The following is a 19,742-nucleotide window of genomic DNA, read 5'->3' as shown; positions in this document are numbered from 1 at the left end:
CTTTGTAGTGGAACAAATTTTCTGATGTTCAGTCTGTATGAGGAGAAAGGCTCAACTACTTTTTGTGCTGTACATCAGACAACCATTCTGCAAGAGAAATAATAATTTAGTTTACAGTACTTTCTGAGCTGTTACATAGACTGGGAAAAGTGTTGGGTTCATTACTGAAGGAATAGCAGCTATGTACATACCTGAATATCAATCCACATTCTGTTTTTGCTTAATTTTTAATAATGTATTGAGGTGAAATTCATATAACATAAAATTAACCATTAATAGTGAAAAACTGAGCAGCATTTGGTACTTTCAGAATGTTGTACATACACCATTTCTATCTAGTTTCAAAACATTTCTCTTACTCTAAATAAAGTCCTTCACTCATTAAGCAATCACATGCCCCCCCCCAACCCCTGTAACCGATAAATCTGTTCTCTGTTTCTATGAATTTATCAATTCTGAACATAATATAACTGGAATCATATGATATGTGACCTTTTGTGTTTGGCTTTTTTCATTTAGCAAAATATTTTGGAGGTTCATCCATGTTGCACTTCATTCCATTTTATGGCCAAATAAATTCCAATGTATGTACCACATTCATTTATCCATTTGTCCATTGACAGACATTTGGACCATTGTAAATAGTGCCACTCTGAACATGCATGTACACGTTTGAGTACCTGTTTTTAATTCTTTTGTGTAAACACTCAGGAGTGAAATTGAAGTGGAATTGTGGGGTCATATGGTGATTCTATGTTTAATTTTTTGAGGATCTGCCAAACTGTTTTCCACAGTAGCTGGACCATTTGGCATTTCCACTAGCAATGTGTGAGAGTTCCATTGCTCATTTTATATTTTTAACATAGCTACCCTTGTATGTGTGAAGTGGTATCTAATTGTATTTTGATTTGCATTTTACTAATGCTTAATCAGCTGAGCATCTTTTCATGTGTTTTTTAGAGATTTGTATATGTTCTTTGGGGAAATGTCTATTCAATCTGTTGCCTGTTTTTTAATTGATATGTCTTTTTTGTTGTTGAGTTGGAGGAGTTCTTTTTATATTCTAGATTATAAACTATTATCAGATATATAATTTGCAAATATTTTCTCCCATTCTGTAGGCTGAATGAGTTCTGAGTTAGGCAAAAGAGAGACAAGTGCTTTGCATTAATCCTTCAGGTAGCCCCCAAACAAGTTAGAACCAATCTATACAATAATTTCCAAATAAGGCCTGTTCTGCTCCCTTTGGAACCAGGGGCAAGGGCACCTTAGTCTAAGTGGGCCTTCCTTAAATTAATGTTGCATAACACCTGACATATGATAGGTAATAGATAAACATTTTTATTGAATTAGCTTAATGTATCACTGCTATCATTCTATCAAATCCTGTTTATAACACCCCCAATTTTTCTTGACAACCTGTACTTCACCTTACCTCTACATCCCTAACCAAAGGCACTGTTATTTTGAGCTTAAACTACTACAATTTTTTTTTTATAACTGGAAACTTGACCCACTAGATCCATTCACCACACAACTATTAAAATGATTCTTTTTTATAACACAGCTCTGACCTTTTTTCAAACAACTGAGTATGTTTCCCTATCTCCTAGTATAAAGTACAACACTCTCAACATTCTCAAAATGATCTTACAAGACACCTGAATTATCTCACCTAACCTTCCTCTTTATTTCCAGGTTTTTGCCAAAATAACTCACAAAAGCCAAGATACACTGGGCTTCATTCACTTTTGGAAATTGCCAAGATTTTTCTGGTTTCACCAGAACCACACTACAGTATATATAGCCATGCAAGTTAGTGTACTGCATAATTCTGGGAAGAGTACCAGGTAAATAGAACTTCCTCAGCCAATACCTACTTGCATCCTTGCCTTAGAGTTGTGTGTGTGGAGATGATGACCTACCATATGTTATATTCTCTATATGATATTTCCATGGACCCTTCTCCCTTTATTTAAGTGTCTGCACTTATTCTTCAATTCTCAGCTTAAGTGTGACTCAGTCGGGTGCTTAATAAGATTCTTTTGAATAAATGAACCAACAATCATATATAGAGAGTTTTCCAGTTAATAAAACTCTTGTCATAGACACAATTTAGTTAGCTCTTCTCAACAAGTTTATGTGATTATTTATGATTTTAATTTTATCCTTATCTATAAATGAGAAATTGAAGTTCAGTAAGTTTGTGGTATCCCACATCACTGACAGTAGGTGAAGGTACAGAACACATAATCATTAAGTGTTCCAATTTTAAATGGTTAGTTTTTTCCCACCAAACCAAGATGATTTTTGCTTGCTTATATGTAATATTATTCCACAGTAGCATTCTTTGTAAGATTATTGTTTCCCCAAAAGAATTATATGTTTCTTGAGAATGTGCATCGTGCCATCTTTTAATTTAGTGATAGTAATTATAGTTAATGTTTTAACATTAGTAATACCATTATGTAATAACTTAGAAAACAATTCAAAACAAGAAATCTCTTCTATCAATATTTTTGATGGTTTCATTTAAAAACATTGACCACAGTAGTCAATCTAATGTGATGAAGTAATATAAAGTAATGATAAAGTAATATAGGATAATAAAGTAATATAGGATACACAAAAAATAATGTAATGATAAAGTAATATAGGATACACAAAAAATAATTTCTTGAAAACACTATAGAAATGTACTACATAGTTTTAGTAGTCAGGCAAGTTTTAAACACATAACCAATGCAAATAAGTTAATCAAGTTTTAATGACACAGCCGAAGCTTTTTGTTCACATCATATGTTGTATGAGTTGTCTTCTGATGGGATCATGGAACATTATTGAGAACACCAGCTAATTTCTTGTATATGAACTCAATTCACATGAAATTAACACCAAAGTGTAATTCCACCAATTTTTAAGAGTGTACTTTGTGTTTGTTAGTAGTGGTTAATGGATTATTTATATATAAAATACTAATGTAAAACATTGAAATTCTGAAAATACATGACCATTAAAGAAAACTGAGTCCCTTTTCATGAAGGCCCTAAACTTGTTACATCAGTAATTGAACCACTAGATATAGTGTTTTCAGCAAAACTGGATTTTCCACCTTATATCTAGGTTATTGGTTTTCAGGAATTTGCATTGTGATATATGCAAAGAATTCAATAAGTTGTAGTCTCTGTTGGTCACCCAACTTTCATGTTTAGAATTCATTTAGAGAGGTTAGTCTTTCTCTGTGTAAACATAGCAATATTGTCATGGTATTCATGCACCTTAGTACAGGCATCCTGAAGTTGTTCCCTTGGTGTCTTTGTGTCTAAGCTTTCCACTGATTTCTCTCCTGAAACAACAATGTTCTAATTGATTCCAGTATTCATATCACTGCTGACTTCTTATCTCTTCATTACAAACATGAAAAATAAAAATAAAAAAGCACATCAAATTACTTGTCATCTATTTTAGTTCTGCCAAGAACAAATGCTTTATTTTCATGGAACAGCATAAAGTATCCGTGGTAGAATACTTAAAACCAAAATGCAGTGGCTTAACATAAAGTTTTCAGATATTTAATCAAACATCTAGATTAAAAAAATATATTCTCACTGACTACCAAAGACAAGATTCTTATTACCTATCCTTGAGAAAATGGAATATTTGAGAAAATTATATGGTGTGTTTCACTATTGTACCTGTCACACACTTTTAATTAAAAATGTATTGATGCATGACTAAACTGTGAAAAACAGACCCATTTTAGTTCAATTGCAGTAATGTACATATAACCCAGTGGAGTAAGCCCATGTAATTATAACAGCAAGACAGCTCAGGCACAGTGAGCCTCTCACACCTCAATCTCAAAGCAGATGTAGATGCTGGGTGCCAAATATCACAAATCTTTGTGGACTCAGCATCAGTGAATTTACTAATCTAGTCTAAATACCTGTAATGAAGCCATTTTGCTAATCTATGGTAAATTAAATATGTATAGAAATGAATGCTGAATAATGAGTAACTTTCCTTTTATTCCCCCCTAGTATAGAATGTCAGAATTCACTAAAACTATCGACTCTGACTATCTGTAATGTCAGTGGCTGAAACTAAATGCAACATTTGCATATTTCAAATAGTGATAGATGCTTGGTACCCTGTGTTTGGAAACTGGACCTAAAATATTCTTTTTATGTTAACTGATTTTTTCTTTTTTTTTTTTTAGTAATTTTACCCATAAAAACATAACACAATCAAGCTGAAGAAATGGAAATCAGAGACTAATGTTTGACGTACTAGCCTTCATCGAACAGTTTTGAAATAGTCACAAAGGGTAAGATGCTTTAGAAATCTCTGAAATCATAACCCAGTAAAGAAAACCCTAAAATAAAAAATCGTGCCAGTTTGATAGTTCTTTTCTTTTTTCTTTTTCTTTTTGTGGTACGCGTGCCTTTCAGTGTTGTGGCCTCTCCCGTTGCGGAGCACAGGCTCCGGACGCGCAGGCTCAGCGGCCATGGCTCACGGGCCTAGCCGCTCCGCGGCATGTGGGATCTTCCCGGACTGGGGCATGAACTCGTATCTCCTGCATTGGCAGGCGGACTCTCAACCACTGCGCCACCAGGGAAGCCTAGTTCTTTTCATTTTAAAATCAACTCTAACAGTTGCATTTTTAATAATGGAGTAACACAATTAATTAGGCCAGTAATCACTAATTTATAATTATGAGAATCCACTATCCATGTGTTACACTGAACAGTGGGAAAAAGCAGAAAACACTTTATTTAGTTCTTTAGAGGAGAGACTTCACATTAGGAGTTTCCACAGATGGTATCTCAGTTAATCCTAAGGACACTTTTGAGAAGTAGGAATTGTTTTACTGATGAGATAACTGCCACTATAATAGATGAACTGAATTTTTTACCACACCTGGTGAGTGACAGATTCAAACTTCTTATCCTCTCAAAACAAAATCTGGTTTCTTCCTCACCATTGTGATTAATTGGTGTTCCTACACTCAAGTAAATTAACAGTTAAAAAAGGGGAGCTGTCTTTAAGAAGGCCCACTAACTTATGTGACCCTAATATTCTCCATGTGTTTGCATACTTCACCTTATTTTATTATCTTAAGGTTTTAGAGTTAACAGTGCAATCTTCATCTTCAAATAAGGAAATGGACTGAAAGAGATTATCTTGTCATCCAGAACTACTAATATGGGAGGCTTATTTCAAATTCAGGTCTCCCCAGTTTTCATTTCAAACTCAGTCTCCCGAGTTTTCAAAGTCCTGGTTTTTTCTGGAATTAATATATAGAAATGGCTTAAGTGGGAGATAAGTATGAGCATCCTACCATTCTGATTTTGGGAATTAAAGTTTAGGTTGAATTATCTAGACGTGGACAACTAATTGAAGGTTCTTAGGTTGGAGAATAATATTCCCTGATATCTCACTGTAAAGAATCAAGGTAATTATAGGCATATATCTGGCAGCAACATAAAACTTGATTTAAAAAGGGAGAGAATTGGCATGGGGTAATGAAGTAAAAACTTCTGATGGCCCGAGAAATTGTGCAGTGGAGAAGTGAAAGCTGGGGTGGGGGTGATTGTTGAGGAGGTAGAACTGATTGGATCATTCTGACCCATTTAATGGCTGAGCAATATTTCAAACCTCGTTGAAAAGACACCGAGGCAAAAATATGGCACCAAGAAGGAAAAGCAGGAATGGGAAAATAAAATAAAACATCAATTTTGAGCATAATGAATTTGAGTCCTTATCTTGTGTGGGAATATAGGATTTCGTTAATGAAAGGCCAGAGCAAGATATAATGATCAATAAGTATGAATCAATTTGTATGAATCTGAGGGCCCAACCTGTTGTTTGACAAGAAATGGGAAAGATAGATGTGGACTTAGCTTTGGGGAAGATCTCTTTTTATTGGAAGGAAGAACAGTTCCATGAGTGTTCATAATCTTGGTGGAGAATCAAGAAAGGCAACATTAAGAATATCAAGAGATGAGAAAGTTTCATTTCAAACAAGCAATGGTAGAGCACTCAATTTATGCCAGGCTATAGTCTTATCTCAAGGAACCAGGAATTACAAGGGAGCTTCTATATTTTCTTCCACAAAAAAATACAGTTTGATGGCAGTGAAAAAACACATAGATTGATGGGATATTGTAACATAGACTTTTTGAAATGTTGCAGTTTTGAAGGGAGAAACTGGAAGTGCCTCCTCTTTCATGCCCTCAGACTTCCAACATGATAGTTTCCCCTGGTATCACAGATATCAAATGCTCTTTGTACATCTCCTTCATTAAAATCATTCGTCCGTTCATTCATTTGCTTATACATTTGTTAATTAAGCATATACTTTCTGGTAAAGTACATACTAGATACTGTGTAGAATCATAAAAAAAATAGAAAACGCTTGGCCTCAGAGAGGATTAAAATAACTCTTTCTCTTGGGGCTTCCCTGGTGGCGCAGTGGTTGGGAGTCCGCCTGCCGATGCAGGGTATGCAGGTTCGTGCCCCGGTCCGGGAAGATCCCGCATGCCGCAGAGCGCGGCTGGGCCCGTGAGTCATGGCCGCTGAGCCTGCGCGTCCAGAGCCTGTGCTCCGCGGCGGGAGGGGCCGCGGCAGTGAGAGTCCCGCGTACCGCAAAAAAATAAAAAATAACTCTTTCTCATAAATGTGTGCCGTGGAAGAACAGGATGGCAGATCCATGGTACTTTATAATCTAATGACATAAAACTGCTGTGGGAAACCCAAAGCAAAGAAGCAGTGATTTTGAAGATGTTGCTATATTCTCATTTCTTTTTACTGTGAGACTGCAGTCAAGCTCAGTAGGGTCTTATTTTTCCTCTGATTCTGCCAAGACTATTTCTTTAGCTGTGGTTTCGCTGTTCGGGGACAATGGAGATTTTATTCATTCAGTCATTCACATGTAATATGCTACAATTTGTCCTTAAACTCTGTGCCCTCCATCTAAGAGTCTGCTCAGTTTTATGGAAGGCAAGATAAAAGAGTGAGATTATTCATTCCTCTAGTAATAGGATTTATTGAACAGATTAAGCAGCCATTTACTTATTCATTTCCCTGAACTCAGGGCTCCTGGAAGAATTAAAAGTTGTTTTTTTTCAAGGAGAAAGAGTAAAACACTTGGCTTTATCCTGAAAGCATACCTCATGAATCTCTAGATAATGTAATAGAAGAGATATGAGTAAAAATTTCCAAACTGATACTATTTTGGTTATTATACTCAGTGGTTTTTGTAGTCTGCCTTAGAAACAATTACTTTGGAAGAGGTTTTATCAACAAATTGCAACTTCAAACATCATCACAGTAATCAGTTTCTTCATCTGGAGAAATCAGATCAGCTGGGTTTCTTAGCGCGCCAGTGGAATTAAAGGATGGGGCTGCCCCTTTTCCAAAGTGAATTGCCTCTCTAAGGATACGTGGAACCACTTTTGTTTGTAACTCCTGTGACCACTATTATTCATTTTCACTTATACAAATTATTCAGTAAAAGGGAGACAGCATATATGAATAGTGAACTTTCAACGTAGTGTGCTGGAAGAGATTTATTGCTAGGAAGAGTTGAGTTCTAGGAATGCTGAGAGCCACAGGGCAATGCAGATGCAGGCAGAAGGATTCAATCACAGTTTCAGGTGCCTTCCTTCACAAAGCTGTTGATGACTGGGCATCCCCATAGAAGCCGTCTGTTCAACATCTTGAGAGAACATGTGGCATTCAGAGGGACATGCTTAAGATAGGAAGTGTTGTTGAGCAGCCCCTTTCCTCCTTACTATTTCATCCATTTCTCATCGCTACTGTTTCAAAAACTGCAGGTTCACTTGGCCTCCCCAGCCAATTTTCAACATGCCAGCATTTTGGAAACATTCATAGATCTCTAAACCCACCTATAGGTAGTTTTGCTCTAATGTAGATCCAAAAAAACTCTTAAGCAGTGTTCCTAAAGTCTCATGCAAATAATTACACACTACTATATATGAAAGGGATAACTAACAAGGACCTACTGTATAGCACAGGGAACTCTACTCGATACTCTGTAATGACCTATATGGAAAAAGAATCTAAAAACGAGTGAATATATGTATATGTATAACTGATTCACTTTGCTGTACAGCAGAAACTAATACAACATTGTAAATCAACTATACTCCAATTAAAAATTTTAAAAAATAATTAACAGAATCCAACGAGTTGTTTGGCATGTCTTTAATGTTCAGGTTGTGTTTCATTGAAAATAAGTATTTAAAAATACAGAAAACCTTACGTGGACCAACATAAAGCTCATCATGCATATGTGTTACCAAAAGATGTTAGGAAGCATGCGTCTTGAGTTCTGCTTCCCAAGGTATTATATTCCTAACGTTGCTCTAGTGGAAAGCGAAATATAAACTTCATCAGCTTCTTCATTTAGGAATCATGAATCAAAAGAATAAAAAACTTAGAGCAATTTCTAACTATGAATAAAAACTAGAAACACACATATATAAAGATATAATACACATAATGTAGTATAGTTATATGATCATAGTTCTACAATTACAATAAATAAATGTGCATGCTAATACATATTATATGTAAACATATGTAATGTAAATATATAGTGTATAATTGCTATTAGGTCTACTTGTCATATTAAAGTTCAGCTTATTTAATCATATTCAGTGGTCATGAAATGTGTAGTATAATTTTAAATACCTGCTGATTTGTATTTCTTAGGACAAACTTTATTACTATCTCATGCAAAGCGTGGCTTTTTGTCTGGTTTCTCATGAATTTTTTTTTTTTTTTAAATACGGCTCCTTTCCAAAGCACCTGCTTTTTTTTTTTTTAATATTTATTTATTTATTTAGTTAGTTAGTTTTTGGCTGCGTTGGGTCTTCGTTCCTGTACGCGGGCTTTCCCTAGTTGCAGTGAGTGGGGGCTACTCTTCATTGTGGTGCATAGGCTTCTTACTGTGGTGGCTTCTCCTGTTGTGGAGCACAGGCTCTAGGCTCGTGGGCTTCAGTAGTTGTGGCTCGCGGGCTCTAGAGCGCAGGCTCAGTAGTTGCGGCACACGGGCTTAGTTTCTCTGCGGCATGTGGGATCTTCCTGGACCAGGGATCGAACCCATGTCCCCTGCATTGGCAAGCAGATTATTAACCACTGCACCTTCAGGAAAGTCCTCATGAATTCTTAAGCTGTATTTACAGAATATTTATCCTGATACTTTTCACTTATCTTCAACAGATCAGAAGCCTCTATTGCAATCCCTTGAGAAAATTTTCATGTTTCCTTCACTAAGCATAGTAAATGGATTCATTCTGCTAAAAAAAAAAAAAAAAAAAGCTGTCAACTTTATCAATGAACCTTAAATTTATAAGATGTTTTTCCCTATTTTTGTTGGGTGTGAGTCAAAAACAAACCATTTGAGACAGTTCTCCAATTACTCATTTAGAACAAACAAAAAATACAGTGTGAGCAACTTATTATTGAATTTCTTTAGTTTAAGGCAATCTCTGAGTATGCATCCAGTACTTTCCTGGCCATCTTTGCCTGTTATTTGCTCAAGCAGTGGTGAATTGGAAGCATGGTCTTTTGATATGTAAATATAATCACTCTTTTTCTTAGAGTATAAACTTTACAAAGAGGCTATGAATATACACTGTCAGGATTTATCACCTACAACCAAGTACCAAATAGAGCTAAGCCTTGAATTTTTAACTTTCAAGTGCCAAATCTTCAAACTCATGTATTAATTGTCAGGGCCCCAACAGTTGCTGCCCCGTTAATGAGATCAAATTCTCCATGGTTCAAATCTTGCTCAAAATGGAAAAGCTTTATAGTACTAACAGGTTTGGGCATATGTAAATGTGTTCTCCAGTTGTCAGCCTGTCTTTCAATCTTACTTTAGGAATAAGTCACTCTTTCCACAAGCTTCTGTGACTTTCCTGTTTCTGTCACTTCTCACTTGTTAACCAGAAGAAATCCATCCTGCTGTCATGGGTAAAACATTCTTTATCTGTCTCAAAACAGCTTTCCCTATTATTTGCATTTTCAAACCTTTTTCTAAACACTTCCATGCAATTACTCAGCTGTTTTCAAAAAAGTGTGCATTGGGGGACACCTTCATTGAACCAGCAGTAGTAGCAGTAAACGTCTTTTTCTTCAGAGAATTTGCAAGTTCAAAACCTCATAGTATACATGGAGAGTTTAGATTATAATTTTTCAATATTCCTTACTGTACATTTATCAAAAATGAATTTCATCTGCCACTGGGCTGCCCAATTCTCCAGTATGATTAGAGCCATCTGGAATATCTCCCAAACGTCATTAGTTTTTAACTAACCCAAATAGTTTTGTGTTGTCAGAATATTTCACCATCTCTCTGTTTATGTTGTCTTCTTCATCATTAGCAAATACATTGAAAGACATAGGTCCCAACACCAAAAGCCACAATTCCAACTTTCAGCTCCTTACACTGAGGAGTATACATCTATTACTGAACATGGTTCTGATCTCTTAGTCGTTTCCGCAAAACATATATATTCTGATTCATTACCATGACATCTTCTGCAGATTAGTAAGAACTGGACAATTAGTATGATGGTAAAGAAAGCAATGTTTTATTTCCTACCAACTTTTTGGTAATTAGAAATCAGGAAACTGAGGACACAGTGGAAAGAGAAAGAGAAAATTTGGAAAATATTTACCAAATAATACTTGGTAGTATTTCACAAGGTCAAGTCTTTTGTAATGTCAAATAGCACAAGAGAATGCACCATGCGCTTCTCACCTCTAACAGCATGGCCTTCTATAAAAACTTTAAGGTTCTGCTTAGTTATGACTTTGACTTTGGTTTGGGTTGTAGATTAAGTCATCTAAGCTGTGTTTATATTTCTTTTAGTATACGGTTGAACAATGCAGGGGGTTAGGGACCCCAACTCTCTGTGCAGTCAAAAATCCATGTATAACTTCATTTTATTTTATTTTTTTGGCTGGGCAGCGCAGCATGCGGGATCTTAGTTCCCCAACCAATGGAAGCATGGAATCTTAACCACTGGATCACCAAGGAAGTCCAAAAATCCACGTATAACTTTATAGTTGGCCCTCCGTACCTGCAGTTCAGCATCTGAGTGTTCATCGAACTAGGGGTTTTGTAGTACATTAGTCTTTATTGAATACTTACTAATTTATTGAATGTTATTTATTGAGTAGTACATTAGTAAGTATTTATTGAAGATATCCATGTATATAACTGGACTCAAGCGGTTCGAACCGATGTTGTTCAAGGGTCAACTGTATTTGTGATAATGTTAGCCCAGGATATTATCATATTAGCTATTAAATTGTGATAAAATATGTAACTATTAAATAGAATGTAATAGTGTAATCACATTATTATTATATTAAAAATACACCTATATCACTAGCATAATACCATAAAGGAGGGGGAGGGGATAATTGAGTAATTATTTAAATCACCACTTAATTTCATTGAGCTCATTTTGAAAGGATAAAATTTCTGACTTAATTTACATAAATATTTTGGTTCTTTTATTTTTCATAATTTATTTGAAAAATAATAAATTGTTACAGTTTTCACTGTATTTACAAAGTACAGTATTATAATATTATCACTTTTCTTTCTTTTTTTTTTCCATAATTGTCATTTTCAGTGATAGGCAGATATAAACAAGTTTTTAAAATTACTTATAGCTCCACCTGCAGCATTTGGTTGTGTCAGGATTCATTCTCCTTTCCTTAAATTTTAAAACTTTTTTTAAATTAATTTTTATTGGAGTATAGATGATTTACATTTATTATGACTTTTCTTGGATTATGTTTTTCTATATTTTAGGAAAAATATAATTGACTAATAACAGGCAAAGTTTTGCAAACACTGTATCAATCCAAAAAATATACGTGTATATATCTTTGTGTGTGTGTGTATGTATGTAATATTTACATGTGATATTCAACAGTGAGAGTTCACACATTTTGGATAACTCACACCTCTATGGAATCCAGGCCATATGGGCACTCCCGTGTAATGGGAAAATCTAAAAATCAAATGCTTACATGCCTTTTATATTCCAGTTAGCAAACTGTTTTGCACTAGGAATCAAAATGTTATATACCCCTTTGAACATACTCTTTCCTGTCACTCATTATTTACTATAGTATATGTTTAAGAACTGATGTCCAACTATCATGTAAAAACATTCATAGATAAAAGATTTAAGTAGTTTGTGAAATATTAAATACACACAAATTAATAATTGGTTAACAACATGATTTTGCTTTTTAAAGAACTATCATCCAATAAAAAAAGAGAAATAAAAAGTAAAACTAAACATCAAACCAGCAGTGCCTTAGGAGGAGATTTCCTTGTTTAGAAGTCTAAATATAGTTTAGTTGGATTTACAAAAGGAGAGCTTTAAAAGTGCTAATAATATGCCACTTATTGACATGCACAGTTTAGTCAGATTTTTTCATTTTCATATGCATTCTGATTTCCAGCACATCCAATATTCACTGCTAACCTGTTGTCTTTACCTCCTTAATTATAAATCTTTGCAATTAAAAAGCCAACCTTTACAATCATTAATTTAAATAAATTTAACTAACCAATGCTCCTGAACTGGAAGGCTTAGAATTCCAAAAACAATTTTTCAGACTACTTTTGATAGTGATGAGTATTATAATAATGAATGCTTAAAGATTCCTTTTCCCACCTCACATATTTCCAAAAATTTAATGTATGTTGTAGCACTTGTTCTTCCTGTTAAATGAGTATGCTATGCTATGTTACTTGCCTTTGACCACATGGAAGGTTCAATAGTTTAGTCATTTAGGTAAACAGTATCTCCTGTATGTTATAAAGAAATTAAGTCTTTCCTTCCAGAGGAACACCATAGATGACTTGAAAATTGCATGAATTTATCTTTTAAAACAGCGTATTTGGATTAAACTTCCTATGGTCAAGTTTCTTAATTTGTTAAATAGTGAGAATAATCCATGCATTACCATATTATCAGGGATTATCAATTAATGTGAGGATTATATAAGAATACATACATATATATTATTCTCCTCTTCCCAAAGGGTAAAACATTAATATTTTACCAAGCTATCATAAATTTTTTTTCTCTCGTAGGAACCTTTGAGAATATGGGTGAAATTACTGAGTGAGAACTTAGTTGACTGGAACCCAGTTAACCAAAATCTGTTTACATCAACTGAACTTTCATGCCCTTTATTTCTAATGTTGCTATGAATAAGACTTGTCATAATATACAAAATATTCTAGGCTCTTTCATAATGTATATATTCAGCTCAGTCATCTATACCAGCGGTCTCCAACCTTTTTGGCACCAGGGACCGGTTTCATGGAAGACAATTTTTCCACAGACTGGGGTGTGGGGAGATGGTTCAGGCAGTAATGCGAGTGATGGGGAGCGAGGGGGAGCAGCAGATGAAGCTTCGCTCACTCACCTGCCACTCACCTCCTGCTGTTGTGGCCCAGTTCCTAACAGGGGGTCCAGAGTCCCAGGGGTTGGGGACCCCTGATCTATATCTTCTTCATACTTTATGGTGAATATTAGAAAAGTTCAATTACATTTAGCTTACATAGTTCATACGTTAGGAAAATATACATATAATACAATGGCAGAGATTGTTGTTAACATTTTTGATAAATATAATAAGAAGATTTTTAAATAAACAGATTTTCTACCTAAAAATTCAATTAGCCACACCTTTTCTCCTTCCATCTGGTTAGTAGCTTATTTTTTGGTGCTAGGCATGTGCTTTTAGCTGTGTTAGAATTGAATCTTTATCAACTAATGTAAGCAGCTGGATTTCCTAGAACTTGAAGTCCTTATTTGTCCTCATTAGTGAAAAAATGTTAAAGACACCCACTGTTTTACATTTGCTTGGTAAATTTATGCTTTTATCCCCACTGGGGATTATCCAAATATAATTTTTATTTTTTTTACCCCAACTTTAATTTAGAAATATTTCCAACTCCACAAAAGTACTCTTTTCTTAGGTTCAACAACTGTTAACCTTTTATAACATTTGTTGAAACATTTGAGAGTTAAAGACATGGTGTAATTTTACCCCTTAATATTTAACCATATATCTCCTAAGAATAATAGTATTATCCTATATGAACAGAGTGAAATTTTCACACTAAGGAAAGTTAACATTAATACATACTAGTTTCTAATGTATAGTCAACATTTAAAATTTCCTAATTGTCCAATAATGCCTTTTTCAGCTGTTCTTTTTTTCCTTTTTGTTTTTCTCCTCCTTCTTCTTCTTCAGTCAAGGATCCAAAAGTATGTCATTTTTTAAAAAATTAGTTATCATTTCTTTTATGTTAGAAGCTAAAGAAGTGCTCAAAAACCAATTAATCATGCTAAAGAACATAGAAGCCGTCCAGAAAGGACTTTTTTTCATTGGCCAAATTAAGACAACTTGTCATAAAATAAATATTGACAGAAATGGATTATAAAATGTTGGTTAAGCAAATGGTCCATGAGTCCTTACTGATACTAAAATCAAATCATTAAAATGGGTGACTTGATATGCAGGGCTTTACCTAACAGAATACTGTCTACTAATATATGCAGAAGAAATAATAAAGATTGAAAATGATCACCTTACCACACATATAGAAATTTTTACTGTAAATGAAAATTGCCAATGGATGGTAAAATTGTTGGTGAAAGACTGTTAGAGAGCAGAATATTCAGACAGTCTCAGTGTATCACCCCACAGATTATGTATTAGCACAAAAAGAGAAAAGAATTAGTGAATGGAGAAATTTTGTGGATTACCTGAGCCAAATGATTTAACTTACATCAACAATAAGTTAAATCAAACTGACATAATATGCCCCGATGTGAAAGGACATAACAATTTTATAGGAGATTCATGAAAGAACTACAATCTATTTTGCAATTTACACTAGCATAACAGAGTCCAAGAAGTTTATCAGAGATGGTATAACCTGCTGATTTAACTTATTATGATCATTTTGTTTACATGGCATGTATATCTTGTCTTGATTCATAATTGAAGAGAAATAAAACCTCTCTCTAGTTGAATATCTGACTCTCTGACTGAAAGGTTTAGCAAAATATTTAGATATTTCTGAGTATGCAGATGTTCCCTATGGGAAAGCAATCCAGGTATGACTCAAATTTTCAATTTCCCTGGATTGTTATTTTTTTAAAGCTTCAAATACATAAAGTTAGCAAGTTATGTGATTTTTGAAATCAGTTTACCTTCTCACATAGAAGTATAGAAACTTATGATTTTGAATCCTAAGCAATGGATGAGTGACAGGATGCTTACCAGTTTGTTTTATCATACCCGGCTATTTGCATATTAACTTTTTAAAAGATACTTGAAAAATAAATTGGTGTAATAAGCAGATATGTCTCTTTGCTTTTAAAACACATTGACTAGAGACAACTATAATCACATAATACACATTTACTACAGGAAGAAAATTCACACAGTTTCATAATAGTCATCAAGGCATTTAAATTTTGGTTTCATCTGCCTTTAAAGGACTTATTTTGTAGATACTCTTTTTTTTTTAATTGGAAAAAAAATATTAAAGTCTCCCTTTTCCCAGGTTTCTTCAGTACTTTGACAGCTTAAATACAAAAAAATATTTTTTCATGGCAAAAAGACCATGTAACCCCATGAAAACGAGGGTTTATGATGGCCTTCAGCAACAGGACTATGCGTGGTGCCTCTATAATTTTATTTGATCCAGCCAAAACAGCTTAAGTTATATAACGGACATTCCCTTCAAATGTCCTTTCTTTGCAGGCTTGCACATGTATTGTTTTATATATGCCAATGTCAGCCTTTGTGATACAATGCTGCCAAAAATACTGTTTGATGAATGCTAATAAATTCAAATGCCTAATATTACCCTGTAGTTTTTAAGGTTGGGGGTGGGAAAGAACAAAAGCCAAGTCTAAATAAATTATAGTCTACATTTGACACTGAAATTTGGGCCAAGTACTCAAGGCTTCAAAAGATGGAATCTGTCCAGTCAGAATACCTTCTTCTCTCCCTGTCCATGTTAATAATCAATGGGACCGCTTAATATAAAAGCCTTTATAGCACATACCAGCAAATATGGGATCATATGTTATAACACAATAATCTATACAGTTAATGGACTTGGAGAATTTAGCAAAATTCCATGACACGTCGGAATGCATATTATAGCTATGTTTCTTACAAATGAAACTTGTAGTACATGATCTTGATTCTGAAATATTCATTTATTCTGGCAATAGAATTCTATCAAGGCTTTGCTCTTGATGAAGAGGGTAGAATTTTCCACTCTCTGTTTGCTGTCAGTTAATTATATAAGATTATTATAAATCATTATCCATGTGAAAAAAGCCACATACTACATCACTAGTAACATGGTGAGTAACTATTGCTACTCTCCTCAGAGCATTTCATATCAGAATAGTCTGGCATTTTTTTCCTATTTTATTTTATTTTAAACAATTTATTTGAGCAAAAATCCACTTGAGTCAGGCAGCAGCCAATCTACCAGATAGAAAGGAGCTCTGAAGAGCTGAACAAAATGAGAGTTTCTACAGGCAGAGGGAAGTGGGAACTAAGAAGTTATACTATACAAAAAAAGTAGGTTGGTTATTACAGAGTTGCTTTCCTTTAGGGGATGGCAAGGGTATCTCAGGCAGATTACCTAATTAGGGCTGATCAGGTGATTTTGATTGAATGGGTTAAGATTCCATTTCCTGGAGAGCTGAAACTGTAATTAAGTTTTAAGTCTTGGACAAAGTGTGGCTTAGCATAAGTGTCTCCATTTTGGGCCTGTTTTCTTGTTTTGAACACATCCTATTTATTTTCCTCAGAAACTTGGTGATCACCCCTTACAACTTGTTACCATGAAGAATTAGGTTGATGGATATAGCTGTCTTGGTGGTTTTCCTTTGCTGCTGTAGACCTGTTTTCGTAGCAGTCCGTTCCTTTTAATGGAAGGACCAATAGGGTGTTTTTTGGAAGTTGGCCTAGGTGAGGGTAGAACAGAGAGGGAGCCAGGCTGTGGATCCCCACAGCTGCCAAAATAAAGGCTCTTCTAATCTCCAGGGAGAACACTTGCGTTTATTCCTGGGTAAAGCTGCCTTGGACATTTTTGTTACATGTGTATTTTTTTTTTCCAGCATCTGATATAAAGTCCAGAGTTCCCTTAAGCTTCGCTCTTTTATCTTGGGCTTGACAACCCCCACTGGTTTGCTACACAGAAAAACCACTTTCTTTTGAGAGTAGTTCTCAAGTTTTACTTAAAAAGTTAAGGCTTTTCTTTACTCTACAAAACCCAGGAATACGGAGAGGCAGCACCCAGGTGGCCAGCTGTCATGAATCAAGGTTGGCCCGTGGTGCCCGAGATCCACACCTGCACCTTATATTGGAGGCGTCTCTGCTTCAGTTTGTTCCGAGCTCTTTCAGGAAGAACCAGGCTTTACGCTGCTCTCTTGGGTGAGTGTTTCCACTGTTTTTATTTTTTCGGTCAGTCTGTTTTTCAGTATCTTGGACTGTAGTTTTTCCATTTCATGTTTTCCAACTGTGTTATGGCTTTTCTGCTTCCCTTTATGTTTTCTTTTTGCTCTTTCATCGGGACCTTAAGAGATATGGAAGGTAAGCAGACATACCGGTTGTCTTTCTTCGGTTCACAATATTTATGTGGTACCTTTTTTAGGGAAAAAAAGCAAACTAAAACACGAGAAAAATCTCATTAATCATGCTGATACAGTTTTGCGAAGTGTTCATAAAGTGTTTTAGAATTTAGAGAAATATTTAGCTACTGGAACCTTGTGAAATACGAGTCTTTTTTTTTTTTTTTTTTTCCCCGGTACGCCGGCCTCTCATTGTTGCGGCCTCTCCCGTTGCGGAGCGCAGGCTCCGGACGCGCAGGCTCAGCGGCCATGGCTCACGGGCCCAGCCGCTTCGCGGCATGTGGGATCTTCCCAGACCGGGGCACGAACCCGTATCCCCTGCATCAGCAGGCGGACTCTCAACCACTGCGCCACCAGAGAAGCCCAGAAAAAATATGTATATGTTTTACATGGAAATATACTGTTTATTTTTTTAAGTATTTTTAATTGAAGTCTAGTTGATTTACGATGTTGTGTTAACTTCTGCTTTACAACAAAGTGACTCAGTTATACACATATATACCTTGTTTTTTATATTCCTTTCCACTATGGTTTATCCCAGGATATTGAATATATTTCCCTGTGCTATACAGCAGGACCTTATTGTTTATCCATTCTGTATGTAATAGTTTGCACCTACTAACCCCCACGCCCCAGTCCCCCACCCCCACCTCCCACTTGGCAACCACTAGTCTGTTCCCTATGTCTGTGTGTCTGTTTCATAGATAAATTCATTTGTGCCATATTTTAAATTCCACAAATAAGTGATATCATATGGTATTTGTCATTCTGTTCTTACTTCACTTAGTATGATAATCTCTAGTTGCATCCCTGTTGCTGCAAATTACATTATTTCATTCGTTTTTATGGCTGAGTAGTATCCCATTGTATATATGTAGCACATCTTCTTTATCCACTCACCTGTTGATGGACATTTAGGTTGTTTCCATGTCTTGGCTATTGTGGATAGTGCTGCTATGAATATAGGGGTGCATGTATCTTTTTGAATTAGTTTTGTCTGGATATATGCCCAGGAGTGGGAATGCTGGATCACATGATAACTCTATTTTTAGTTTTTTTGAGGAACCTCCACACTGTTTTCCATACTGGCTACACCAACTTACATTCCCACCAACAGTGTAGGAGAGTTCCCTTTTCTCCACACCCTCTCCAGCATTTGTTATTTGTAGACTTCTTAATGATGGCCATTCTGACCAGTGTGAGGTGGTACCTCATTATAGTTTTGATTTGCATTTCTCTAATAATTAGCAATGTTGAGCATCTTTTCATGTGCCTTTTGGCCATCTGTCTGTCATCTTTGGAGAACTGTCTATTTAGGTCTTCTTCCCATTTTTCAATTGGGTTGTTTGCTTTTTTGTCATTGAGTTGTATGAGCTGTTTCTATATTTTGGAAATTAAGCCCTTATCAGTCACATCTTTTGCAAATATTTTCTCCCATTCTGTAGGCTATCTTTTCATTTTGTTTATGGTTTCCTTTGCTGTGCAAAGCTTGTAAGTTTGATTAGGACTCATTTGTTTATTTTGTTTTTATTTCTATTGCCTTGGGAGACTGACCTAAGAAAGCACTGGTACAACTTACATCAGAGAATGTTTTGCCTATGATCTCTTCTAGGAGTTTTATGATGTCATGTCTTATGTTTAGTCTTTAAGCCATTTTGAGTTTATTTTTGTGCATTGTGTGAGGGTGTATTCTAACTTCATTGACTTACATGCAGTTGTCCAGCTTTCCCAGCACCACTTTTTTCTATTGCCTATTCTTGTCTCCTTTGTCGGAGATTAACTGACTGTAGGTGTATGAGTTTACTTCTGGGCTCTTGTATTGCATTGATCTATGTGTCTGTATTTATGCCAGTACCTTGCTGTTTTGATGACTGTACCATACTGGGTTGTGTATCATAGCACAATGATAGCATTTATTGTTTCTTCTTTTCTAATCATTTGCCTTTGTTTATTTCTTTTATATTTTCTTTATTTTCTTTTTACTGTGCTGGCTAAGAC

General features: G+C 35.2%; 1 long non-coding RNA gene across 1 annotated transcript; it reads left to right on the top strand.

The window, feature by feature from the left end:
* The first annotated feature begins 1,703 nt into the window (after positions 1-1,703).
* Positions 1,704-17,541, top strand: LOC141279097 (uncharacterized). Its single transcript, XR_012332853.1, has 3 exons — positions 1,704-1,850; positions 4,220-4,327; positions 17,391-17,541. It is a non-coding gene; the product is annotated as an uncharacterized lncRNA (long non-coding RNA).
* Positions 17,542-19,742: the final 2,201 nt, after the last annotated feature.

This window comes from Tursiops truncatus, chromosome 7 (genome assembly GCF_011762595.2).
Source record: "Tursiops truncatus isolate mTurTru1 chromosome 7, mTurTru1.mat.Y, whole genome shotgun sequence".
NCBI lineage: Eukaryota > Metazoa > Chordata > Mammalia > Artiodactyla > Delphinidae > Tursiops > Tursiops truncatus.
The sequence above is the reverse complement of the archived record's forward strand: the minus strand, read 5'-3'. Positions and strand labels throughout refer to the sequence as shown.